Genomic DNA, 12878 nt, shown 5'->3' with positions numbered 1-12878 from the left:
CTTAAAGAAATAAGTTCGCATTAAATAAATTATATCAGTTAAAATAAACATTCAAAACCATGTTTTCTAATTTTATGTTTTTTCTTCTACCTGTGCTCTTGAAAATCCCTGTGCCTCTTGTTCCTGTATTGTAGAGGGATGACTAGTGGCCTGCTAGTTAACTCTCCTCAAACCCTTGTCCAAGAGTGTCACATTGGAATTGAGAGTGGAGGGACTATTTATAACGTGTTTTGGCAAAGGTCATCTTGGTTAAAGGTAAGATTTACCTCCTCCGGGGAGCCGGTAGTTCAGCCTGTATCATTATCCCCTCTAGAAGATGTTCTGGAGGTTGGGGATGTCACTTAGTGGGTAGAGTTCTTCCTCTCAGTTCTGTAGTCAGCAGTTCTTTCCCAATAGATACAGGTATAGATTAGATACATATAGATAGATACCAACAGAGATATATGCCAGATTTGGGGTTTTTTTTTTTTGTTTTTTGGAGGGCCCGAAGTCATGTAGAAAACCTGAATTTCATAGGAAAGCCTTTTGGTCTCTATATTAGTACTACAATGTTAAATAAGTAAGAGTTTGGTAGTGTTTGTGGCAAGATAACCAAGCAACACATCTGTTTCAGAAAAGGAAAGTCTGACTTAGCTTTGAAAAGGCCACTCTCTCGTGTTTGCCCATTGCTGATGAACTGGAGGCTTTCCTTTAAGAAGTTCAAATGCATTGCTTCCGTGTAGAGATCTGTTTCTTCATTCCCCATCAGATTGCCAAAGGTGCGACTTACCATGATACAGAGAAGATAGAAAAGATGCCGCAATTCTACTTCTGGGGAAGCCACTGAGGAAGAGGCAGTGATCCGGGCTGAGCGGTCTTGGCTTCTGTGCTTTAGAATCAGGGAGACTCTGAAAGCACAGAGACACCTCAGCTTTAGAATTCGATCGCACTTCAGTAAGCGTGAGATCTGGAGCTGGAAGTGCGTGGAATGCACCGTCCTTACTGCGCGTCTTAGCTTAGCAGCTCAGTCCATGTACATTACAGCCGTCTTCCCTCACGCGTGGCTCACTGAGACAGGAGGCTCCCTGCTGCTGCCCAGCATGCTGATTGCCGCTCAAACTGCCCGTCTCTGTGTTTGAAAAGATCAAAATTTCAAGTAACGTCTCCACTGCTTTTGCACAGATCACGAGGTTGAAGAGTTGGAAGGCAGGATTTATCAGTGTACGATAGCATGCCCCAAGTAGGCCCACAAAATCAAAACCTTTGAGCCAGTTTTCTGAGTCATTTCTATTCCCCAGCTTCCTAGCTATGTGACCTTGGATTAGGTGCTTAGTCTCTGGGCTCTATTTTTTGCTTATATGCAAAGAACAATAGGCGTAGTTCTAATAGCAGCAACAATTATTACAAGCAAAGCCTTTACGGCAGTATAGAGCTCTCCGGCCTTCTCTGAACTCTTTGTGATTTGGGGTTGTCTTCATGATTTGTAACCTAAAGTCATTTCCGTTCTTGAAGACCGAACCTTTATCTTCATTTTATTATACTTCTGTTTTCTGGCCTTTTAATTTGCATCAATATTTTGCCATTTTTAGTGTCTAAAAGTACTTAATTTTGCCTTTAGTTGGAAAAACCAGAGCCATGATAAAGTGCTTCCAAATGGTTCAAAGTCATCGCTGAGACGTGCCTACCGTAATGTTTTAATAAATCCCAGGGAATAAAATGTTTGAATTGTCTGGAAATGATGCTTCCTGCATGCTATAAAAAATTATACTCTTTTTATTTCCCCCCTGGCTTAAGAGATGTGAGCAGTAAGTTGTAGATTCTTCCCTAGTAGCAAAACATATGCAGAAAATAAATAAAACCAAGGGTTTCCATCACACCTTGTATATCCGTAGCTAGATAACAAGTGGAACAAGGAATGTGTGCGTGTTTACACACAGCTGAAGCAAAGGGGAGATGTCTTCGTCTACTAAGCTTGAAGAGGTTAGAGGTGTCGTGGGCATACAACACTGGATTTCAGGAAATCCATGGCCAATCATGCTGGGTTGGTACGTGGAGAAGCCAGTGTGAGAGCCCAGAAGACCACAGGGGACATCCTTTCTCAGAGTAAGCATGGCTTCTCTGGTCTCTTGCCATTACTACTCCAGCGCTTTGCTCTTTTCTCTCCATGATCTGGGCTTCTTTGCTTCAAATGGTGGCTCGAACTCGGGGCCCCGAAGACTTGGCCTGACCCTCCACACACTCAACTGCTACTCCAGAGTTTCACATCTTTCCAGTGCTCAAGGGATTGGTGGGCATTAAGCTACATGATCGTCTCCGGTGCTTAACTTCTCCTAAATCAGCGATTTACGCCTGGATACATGAGCCATGTGTGGAATCGGGTGGAGTTCTGTGGTATAGAGAGGGTTGCGTTATACAGAAAGGACCAGGGACCCAAAAGCTCGGCAGACAGGCTGTCTACTCAGTCCTCAGTTCAGGTGAAGCAGTGAAAGGCTTTTCCAGCCGAGCATTCCAGCACTGCTTAATTTCTGCAGAATACTAATGAGTGATCAGAACAACACATTAGAAGTCTTCTGATTTACTGCTTCAGTCACTGCTCCAAGCTCTCTCTATATTGTACAGATATTTCCTCTCCAAATTGTTCAGGTGAACGAAAATATGATAGATGCTGAATGCTAATGGCAAGGCTGAACTCAGTAAGAAACAGGAAATTAATATCTTTGAATTTCAGAATCTTTTCCTTTTGGGAGCAGAAGGGTGCAGAAGTGAAACATCTTTCCAATTAAATTATGTCACCACTTCCCTAATGCCTCCATCGTTACAGAAAAGATAATATATCTTCTGTTTCGTGTTATTCATCGAAAGACACATAAAGACCTGACAGTGTACTTCTTATGAGACTAGGTAAGACCATCTTAAAGAAAAGGCAGTGGATGAATCTAGGAGAATTTAAAGCAATAGCCACACCCACAGGGGTTTTTAATCAGACAGGGGAGCCCACTTATAAGTTGTTCAAATCAGCCACTTGATTGAGAGAATTGTGAGCATAGCAGAAAATGATCCCAGTCAGTAAGATGATAGCCAGCGAGTACTGCAGAGCAGGCCCTGCAGGACCTCAGTACAAGGTGCCTGATGAACAATCCCGCGGGATTAGAAAAAGAATATTCATAGGAGTCTTTTCCATTGACCCAATTAAGCAGAACTAAACAAAACAATTTGCCTCTCAGTGTCTCTGTTTCTTCACTTTTAACAGGAGACAGTTTGGAAGTCTAGGTATTAAGATCCGATGACTCTATACTTTCCAAAGTATGTATTGCTTTTTTCTTAAAACCGAATTCTCTGCTTGAAAGCAGGTAAAGTCCCTGCCCTGGCATGCAATCCTTTACCTTCTCTATTTTATAAAATTCTTAAATATATTTATAATTAAGACTATTTATAAGAATTTAATATATTCTTAAATATATTATAAAATTTATAATATATTTCAAGCTTGTATGTGGTCTAACATTTCCAGTGTCTTAAATTTCTACGTGAGAATCAACTTGAAATATGACTGGTGCATTTGATAGCATATTCAACAGTGCAGGATCGGAGGGGGGGAAGCCATGGACACTTGTCTGTGGTATGGCTCAGCGGTTGTGAGTGTGGTGAACTCAACTCTTACAGTACTTTACTAATGTGGTTGTTTGCTTTAAACTTACCTGGTTTTATTTCAAGACATTTACTTATTTACGTGTGTTCGAATATGCGTGTGCCATGTCAGACGACAAGGTCAGAGGACAAGGACAGATGACAAGGTCAGATGGCAGTTTACAAGTCCTTCTGCCATGTGAGTTTCCAGTATAGAACTCAAATGGTCAGGCTCAGTGGCAGGAGGTTTTATTGGCTAACTCATCTTTACGAGACCTGTTTGCTCTCGATATTGGGTGTCTTAGTTAAGGTTTCTATTGCGGTGATGAAACACCAAGATGTCGAGCATCCGTGTGCACTACGTGTGGCTTCTACACGCCACAGTACGTTTGAATAACACTTTCAGATAAGTTTGAAATGTAGCTTCCATGTGAGATCAAATTGTTTCTCTTTTTCTTCAAAAAAATAGTAATACCTTCTTTGAACAAAGTATACACTTCAAACATGTTTAGGGCAGATAAGAAAAGCATTTCCAAAGGTCTGCTCATTTTCCACAATTTTTGCTTTCAAAAACATATACAGAGAAAGTAATATTGAAATTCTGTGGCACAAAGAGTGCAAACCTCCCCAATCTGAAATATCTCAGAACACTTTAGAGTATAACCAAATTGCCCTTTAAATTGCTTACAGAAAACATAAAACCAAAGAATTATTCTGTTCATCTGGATTGAAATATAAATAAGCAAACAGTTCTGGTTTTGTAGTGCACAACATTTACTTGAATATGTAGGGCATAAGAATTTTTTTTATTTTACCTTTTATTGATTCCTTGTGGGTTTCACATCATGCACCCCAATCCCACTCATCTCCCCATCCCCTCATATGCAGCCTTCCCGCCCCCCCAGAGAAAATAGAAAACAAACACACAAACAAAAAAGAATAAAAAGAATAAACAAAACAAAGCACAGGCAGCACCTCATCGTGGAAGCTCTAGTATGTCACACTGTGTCTCGCAATCCCGCTCTCCACATGTCTTCATTTGCAGTCGATTGTTGCAATGAGCCATTGGTCTGGTTCGAGATCTCTGGTTTCCTATCATACCGTCCCTATTGGATGGTTATTGGGACTTTCCCAAGGGCATAGGATTTTAAGTCATACTTGGTTTCTTTTAAAGTGTACATAGATTTTAAAATACCCTAAGCATGAAATGTATAGTGTTGAATTACAGCATGTATCGACTGCAGATCTTTACGATATAGACAATAATTGGTCTGCTATGATGGGCATTCAGAAAGAAGAAACATTCATTTCTCTTTTAAGAAGAGAAGAAACTCAATAAAAACAATGTCAGGAGGCAAAGAAAAGCCAGGTTCCCCCAAATAAAAGGGCCTTTCACTTAAGACAGCAGTGTTCCCCTTTATTGACACTTATGAGCATTCTCCCTATTACTGGGAAGCACGTGATGCCATCCATTCCTGCACATTAAAGCCATTATATGCATATGAATACATTTTTGAAACTATGGACAGTGCCTGGCAACTAAGCCATTTTGGAATGAATTCATATATTATATCACAGCAATCATAAATTATGTATACTTTAACTGTTCACTTATACTGGGGAAAAGGTTCACTAAACATACTAGTAATTTTCAAATGCTGTCATCAAAAGACTGGTTGTAGCCTTTTATTATTTTGCTGAATTACATTTGCTGGCTACTTTACCTCTTTGGATAGCAGTACATTCTAGACCATACTCCTAAAATAGACTTATAGGAATTAAACTCATCATAATTTTCCCTTGAGGGGACATTATTCAGTCTGTGTCATTTACCGTGTACAGATAGAGGTCTATACTCAGCTACAGTGTTGTCAGTGCCCTACACAACGTCTCTTAGTGACATCAATCAATTGGAGATAGGAGTTTAGAGCCGTAAATAGCTGGACATAAATCATTTCCTGTTGACATGAATTGGGCACCATGCCTTCATGGATCTTGAACGTTACACTGCTCGGACTTAAAATTGTTTTCAGTTGTTCAACAGCAAGAGAACCAAAGAGCAAAAGTCACCTTCTCCACAGAACTAGAGAACAGAAGTCTCAATTAGCATCACTCATAGGAACCATGAAAACAAAGTTCAGTGTGGAAGTCAGCACCTGAGTGCAGCAATACCTACTCACGCTGAGCGTCCTGGAAAAATCCTCCACAAAGGGTTCTGTTAGAAAGGCGGCCATTCATTCCAAACCTGTTGATCCAGCATAGCTCTGTCCTTCCTGATACCTAATTACAGGCTCCTTCTTCTAGAATCTGGTGACAGCCCATATTAAGCTAAGTGCATGCTGTCAAGTTCATGTTTAGTATAAAAAGTACAAGGCAGATACACAAATATATGATCATCTAATCCCTGCAAAGGCTTAGAGTGATATTTCAATGTGCGATAATCAGAAATAGGTAATTGGTTTATTCAGTTCCTCAGGACACCCTTCCCCACATTGTGTGTGTGTGTGTGTGTGTGTGTGTGTGTATGTATGTGTGTGTGTCTGTTGGAAGACACCCTCTCTATTAGCTACTAAGTATACAATTAAATTTTTTGATTTGTAGTTGATCTTACTGTTTTATAAGGTTAGATTTTTTTCCTTGTATTGATCGATACTCACTGCCATGGGAGTTTTTTTAAACGGGATTATTTTATTTCAGATTTTTTTTAGCTAATAATAAGCCTTAAAATTCCTTTAGGTTTCATCTCTGAACATTAAGTGCACCTTAATATATTCGTTTGAATATCATCTCAGTTAAAAATTTCGCAACCTGACCCAAATTTTGTGGTCTCCTGCATCAACGTCCAGCTATGTTTTATAGGCAAACTAGGATAAGCACATTCCTCCCAGCAGGCAGCCATCCCCATGGGATAAACAAGCAGAGAGCATTCTGCTGCCCTGGACCGAGTCTACCAGAGAAGAGAAGGGTTCCACATAAGTAAACAAGGTAGACAGGTGTGCACTGGGAAGGTAGCTTAAAAGAACCAAAGGGAGAATATGGTAGCCCTTCTTGTCTGATCCAGTGAAATGCCTGATAAAACCACCTGCGTGTCTGTCATAAGCCCAGTGTGGAAGCAAAGCCAGTGGTCTGACAGGTTATCACGGATGATCTAAGAATTCTTCCCAGTGTCCACTTGTGCAGAGATCTGACATACCTGCAATATGTCAGCTGCGTGGAATGATGCTATAGAAACACGATGACATTAATAGAGAATAAATAGTTTAATGAGAGACATAGACGGTTTCTAGGGAGCCACATTTCCCAGCCTGTGAATTATAGCCTTTGTATAAGTTAAATGCTTGGGTATAAATGGCAATGTTATCATAGTAGTTAAAAAGATTTAATACCTCTGGTGGCAGTGGGGTGTGGGGGGAGGTGGGGGTACATGAATAGCAGCCAATCCCAGGGCTGGACTCCTGGCATTCACTCTGAAGTCTATCACTGTTCATTTATGTGGATACAGAGATGCTCATGCTACAGGTGAGGAGATTAAGCCACTGAGGAGTTGTGGGGATTGATGACTGAATCTCACTATAAATATTCTATTACCATTACCCTCAGTCCCTTTTATCTTGTTTACTCCTCACCACTTACTCTACATTAGCATTGCAACCGTGATTGATATAAGCCTCCTGCAGAACTCAGTGCACTTGCATACCCAGGTCTAAGCCTTGCTCCAGTTACAACGGAGGCTCATTAGGGCCCCAGAGAGATGGAGACCTTGGATCAACATTGAGTACCGTAGGCTTTTACAGTGAGAGTATGTAAACCAGCTCCTTCTGGGTCCAGACCTTTATTAACGTGTAGGCTGTCATTTAAATAGTAAGCCTCTCTCACGACGTTTTTATGAATTTAATCATAGGTGAATGTCCAAAGGGTGGAAGGTAGCACAAAAAAGAGAGTAAAGAACAATAAAGTCTTACATAAACCTGCAACATATTTTGGAACATTTTTACGAACATTTTTCTGTGTATAGATGCACACACACATAGGTCTATACCAACATCCACATGGATATATCTTATGCACATTTTATATACTTGTTCTGTACTGTAATTTCATTCTTTCCCCAGTCTGTTAAGTGATGCACACTTATGTCACCAAGAATAATTTATAATAATCTACTGTGCGTTTCCAGTGCTTATGACTGTATGTCGGGCAATGAGCAGCTTCATATTAAAACTTTCTCTTTTTTTCTTTTTACTCATTCTCCTGTATTAGCATATTCTGGATTCTCAAAATACAGCTCATACACTGCCTGAATATCCCTTCCCTTCATATAGATGTCGACCTAGTTAATAGAAATTATATATCTGCATGGAACCATGCTTATGTAAAATGGAAAAGCTGACTAGGTGGCAATTTCTCTTCAGTTAAGCTTAATTTCACCAGAAATAATGGTAGTTAATGCAGCTAGGTGGTCGGAGGTAGGAAGTTAAGTACTAAGCATTGAGAATGGGAGCTATGAATAATTTTACATATATTTTAGACACTAAATATGAAGACTCTTGAGTTGATGGTTAAAATGTGCTAGAACATAATACTTAGCATCTTAGAAAAAGCCGAAAGTGTAGTGTAGTTTAAATGTCTTAGTTGTCGTTCTTGTTACCAAATCCCTCACAAAGAACAACTCAAGGAAGGAAGGGGTTTACATAGGCTGACGTTTTGAGGGTTTGAAGGAGCGCATGGCAGGATGAGGAGACAGCTGGTCGGTCACGCCTGCCCTCGGGAAGCAGTGAGGGGCAAAGGTTATCCATCGGCTCACTGTGTTCATCTGTGCTGTCTGTTCTGAGACCTCAGTTCATGGGATGGTGCTGCCACATTTGCAGTGGGACTCTCCTCCTTAGTTAATTATTTCTGGAAATGCTGTCAAGGACACACCCTGGTGTAAATGTCCCACAGTGATCCTAAATCTAGTCTAATGGACCATCAAGATCGCATAAGGTAACGTGACTCATTCTCAAAGATGTTCATTCCCCACTGAGGGGGGGGGGTTTAAAAATGTAAAGATGAGTCTTCTAAAAATGGATGACTTTTTATATATATTTTTTCAATTAATTTTATTTTATATTTTACTACCAATTTCAAACTATGAAATTCTAAATGTTCTGGAAAAAAATTAAAAAGCAATTGTCTGTGCCAGTTGATGGGTTCTGCATGGTGGGAGCTTGGAGGGAGCATTAGGTTTTAAAGATCTGAGCCTTGCTCAGCTTGTTCCTCGTTAGCACAGCCTAGCCTAATCTGTGTGATGGCTTCAATGAGACCGCACCACAAACCTCCAGGAGGGTTTCTGGGCATAGCTGTTCCCAGTCCGTGCTGGTTTGTCTAGCTCATGGTTTTAATTTGTTCATTTTTAAAGTAGGGAAAGTAGTGCCCATTGCTTTTCTTTTTAAAAATTATTTGGTGTACATGTGCATGCATGTGCGTGTGTGTGTGTGTGTGTGTGTGTGTGTGCATGTATGTGTGTGCATGCATGTATGTGTGTATGTGTGTGTGCACCCAGCACATATGTGGAGGTTAGATACCGGCTCTGTGGAGTCAACGCTATGCTATTCTTCCACGCTTACATGGGTTCTGTCAGGCTTGCATGGCAAGCACTTCCATTGCACTGAGCCATTTTGCTAGCCCTGGGTTCCTATTTTTAAATGATAAAGACAAGTTGTTTCAAGAGACGATTTTTTAAAAAAATATTTACAAAGTTATAACAAAACCATGCTAGTAGGTAAATGATAAGCATATTTTCCCCATGGAAATCATGAACATGTATACAGCCTAAGAGCTGATTAATAATGTGCCACACAGAAAATGTGCAAAGTTTAAGTTTCTGGAGTTAAGAAACTCTCAGAATAGGACAGCTTATCCTTTTCATGAATAGGTAAGTGGGGCTTGGGGAGCTGGGAAGCTGGGCTCACTGGTTAAGAGTACTTTCTCATAAACAGGAGGACCTGGTTCAAACCCCAGACTCATGCTAACAGCTGAGCATGGCAGTGAGTGCCTGAACCCCAGCATCGAGGGGAGGAGGGTGCTGCCACACAGAGAGACCTGGAGCTCAGTGACCCCTCAAGGCAGCTAAGGCTGTGAGCATTGGGCTCAGTGACTAACTGCCATGGACTGGAGCTTCACCCAATGTCTTCTCTCTGAACCTTCGCATATAATCGCTCCCCCCACAGAGAGAAGAAGAAAGAGAAGTAGTAATAGTAATATTAGGGGTAATTAGTAGTGAATAGTTAATTGGTCAGAAAAATCCAAAACCCTTAAATGTGTGGTTTCAAATGAGCCATACCTGTTGGTTTGGGCCTCAGCAGCCAATGCCATAGTTTGTGTAAGGTGGATTAGCTTACGGACACTAAAGATGGAATCCACAGACCTCTTCCTTCTTTTTCTCTCCAGTCTTTCAGCTATCAGTGGGTAGAGGGGAAGTTAAAGTGATAGATTACGGAAAGGTTAATGGGAAGGAAAGCCTCCTGTCAATACTGCACTCCTACATGGTTTCGGATATAAAAAGACAAAAATTAAAAGTAAATGAGCCACGAATGCAGTTTGAAAACTAGGAAAAGCATATCAAGATTAAATTAAACGCAGAACATAAACATTAATAAAGATAAGACCAAATGCTGCCGGAATAGAAGACACAGGGAGAAAGAGATACAATGTCGACTCTCTTACTTCCTCAGACAAGAGCAATTTATGTAATTTACTCTTGTCCAGCACAATGAAGGAGAGAAGTGCAGACTGGGGACAAGCGTGTCCCACCTACCCTTTCAAACTGCTATGTAGGCGCCAGTGAGTGGTCTTCCGGTCCTTCCTTGAAATTGCTGTACTCTTAACATCAGGCACCTGGAAAGACATTGTGTACATGCTAAGATCGCTGCGACGGAGAACCACAGATGCAGTGGTACACACCCCAAGCAAGCAGTCCTTGAGACTAGGAGCCTGGGCGAGGACCACGGCAGAAAGCCACCAACGAGGTCGTGAAGAATATTCTTTACATCTCTGAATCACCTCGGCAGCTTATAACATTGAAATTTATTAAAGGGGTTGGCTGTGACGTCCGCCTGTAGTTGCCTTGCCGATGAACAAAACTCGCATAGGCCACGGCTGCTTCCAAGGTGGCCGTCCCTCCTCGAGGCTCGGATACATTTGATTGCCATTCTGCTAGACAGTCTGAAATTGCTGTCCCTCCTCTGCTGATGAACAACATCTTCCTGCGTGACAGCTTTTGCCTTTAAAGTCAACTCGTACCACAGGTTTCTTTTTTTATTATTATTATTCATAATAATATTACTTTTTTAAAAGTAAAGTGGTAGTTAAACCCAACACGGCATATAACTCAAGAATGTCACTCACCCGAGGTAATGCATCCTGCTGCCCTATGAACTCTGTGGTTAGATGGATGGTGTGTAAGTCCTGAGCAGCCCTGCAGGAAATGTGGGGAAAGATCTGGATCTACATAATACTAATTCGGGGTGCAAACTGTCTGTGTCTCCATATCAGTGTTATCTAAATAGCCAAAGTCCTGGTCCTGAAAGTGTGGGGCCAATGGTACCAGCATTGCCTGGTCTGCAGTCAGGAGCTACAGAGACACAAAAGACAGGATGCACACATAGGTAGACATGAGGGATTATATTATAGGAATTGGTCCATGAGTTGAGGAAACTGCAGATCCCCTTACAAGCCCACTGTAAGGATCAGAGGAGAATCAGAGGAGGCAACAGCGTGGCTCAGTCTGTAGTAAGGATCCCAGAACCAGAGAATCTGATATGCCTCACTGTCCTAGGCCAAGTACTGAGAAACCGGGGTGCAAGTCCCAGAGTCTAGAGGCCAGAAAATCTGAGTTCTGATGCCGAAGGGCAGAGGCTAACGTGCCTACAGCTCCAAGAGAGAGAACGAGGAAAAGCCAATTCCTCTTCCTCTGCCTTTTTCATTTGCTCTTAGCCTAGCCAGCTGGATGAGTCCCACCCACCTTGGGGGAGGGGGAGGGCAGATCTTGTCAGTCTAAAGACTCATGCAAATTCTCCTCTGAAACCCTCTCAGATGTGTGCCCAAAAGTAACTTGCTCCAGGGACCTTGGAAATTGGCACCCAAAATTAACCATCACACCTGGGAACTTCTTGGGCTTGCAAATCCTCAAGCTTCACTGCAGATAGACTGAATCCGAAACAAACCTGGGATAGAGCCCAAAAACCTTAAAAAAATAATCCCTCTGAGGTATTCCCATTCACTTAAGGGAGAAGCGCAAGGTTGAAGTGATTGAATTGTCATAGGTAAGAAAAGGGGCTTTGCTTACCTGTCATCTCCTCAGAAATGTTCGTTAATACAAACACCTACTTCTAGTTGGTATCTGGTTTAATCAATCTAGAATTATTTCATCTTTCAATGAGTTGAATTCGAATATTCATTTGCTATGCAAGCAGTTTCCATTTCATAACTGCAGGCAACAAGTCTCGTCCACCTCAGCAATCTCTGTCTGCCGCTTTGCTCCAAAGTAACTATTTTGTGGCATCATCCTAGATTTACAACCAAATTTCCTTCCTTCTTACACTGTTTTCAGATTTTTACCTCATTTCTAAAATTTCTTTAACCTTCTTTAAAATTTTTAAACCTTCTCTCATCGAAATAGAAATAGCTAGAGATTGTGTACACCAAACAGAAGCGACTGAACCACTGAGGAATATTAGAGAAATGGCTGATTTCTTTCTCTGACACTTAGATAAAAGAAAAGAGACTAATGGAAACAGGAGTAGATGTCTGAAGGCTTCATTTTGTGGGGTGCAGGAAAGCAGCACTTAACTGCCATCTTCTGCCGTTGTGATGTGTAACCGGTGGTGTCTGCTGGAGAAGAATGGGATAACATGCTGCTCGTTGGTTTTTGTCAATTCGACACAAACTAGAGACACCTAGGAAGAGGAAACACAGCTGGAGAATTGGCTCTGTCCGATTGGCACTCAGCGTGGCAATTTGATTAATGATGAATGCCAGAGGGTCCATCCCGACCTGGACAGTGGCGCCCCTGAGCAATTGATCTTGGATGTATAAGAAAGCGGGCTGAAGCAAGCCTCAGGACCAAGGCAGGGAGCAGCATTCCTCTGTGGTCTGTGCTTGGGTTCCTGCCTCTAGGTTCCTGCCTCTAGGTTCCTGCCTCACCTTCTTCATCCCTGTCTTCTCTAGATAATGGGATGGTGGACTGTGATGCGGAAGTGGAAGTGAAATAAACCCTGTCCCCACTAAGTGGC

At 41.6% G+C, this 12878-nt stretch overlaps 1 protein-coding gene across 7 annotated transcripts in view; it reads left to right on the top strand.

The window, feature by feature from the left end:
• Nucleotides 1-12878, top strand: part of Zfp385b (zinc finger protein 385B) — a 378470-nt gene that overhangs the window by 165981 nt on the left and 199611 nt on the right. The gene's annotated exons all lie outside the window — the stretch shown is intronic.

This window comes from Rattus norvegicus, chromosome 3 (genome assembly GCF_036323735.1).
Source record: "Rattus norvegicus strain BN/NHsdMcwi chromosome 3, GRCr8, whole genome shotgun sequence".
NCBI classification, from domain to species: domain Eukaryota; kingdom Metazoa; phylum Chordata; class Mammalia; order Rodentia; family Muridae; genus Rattus; species Rattus norvegicus.
This window is presented reverse-complemented; position numbering and strand designations above follow the sequence as displayed.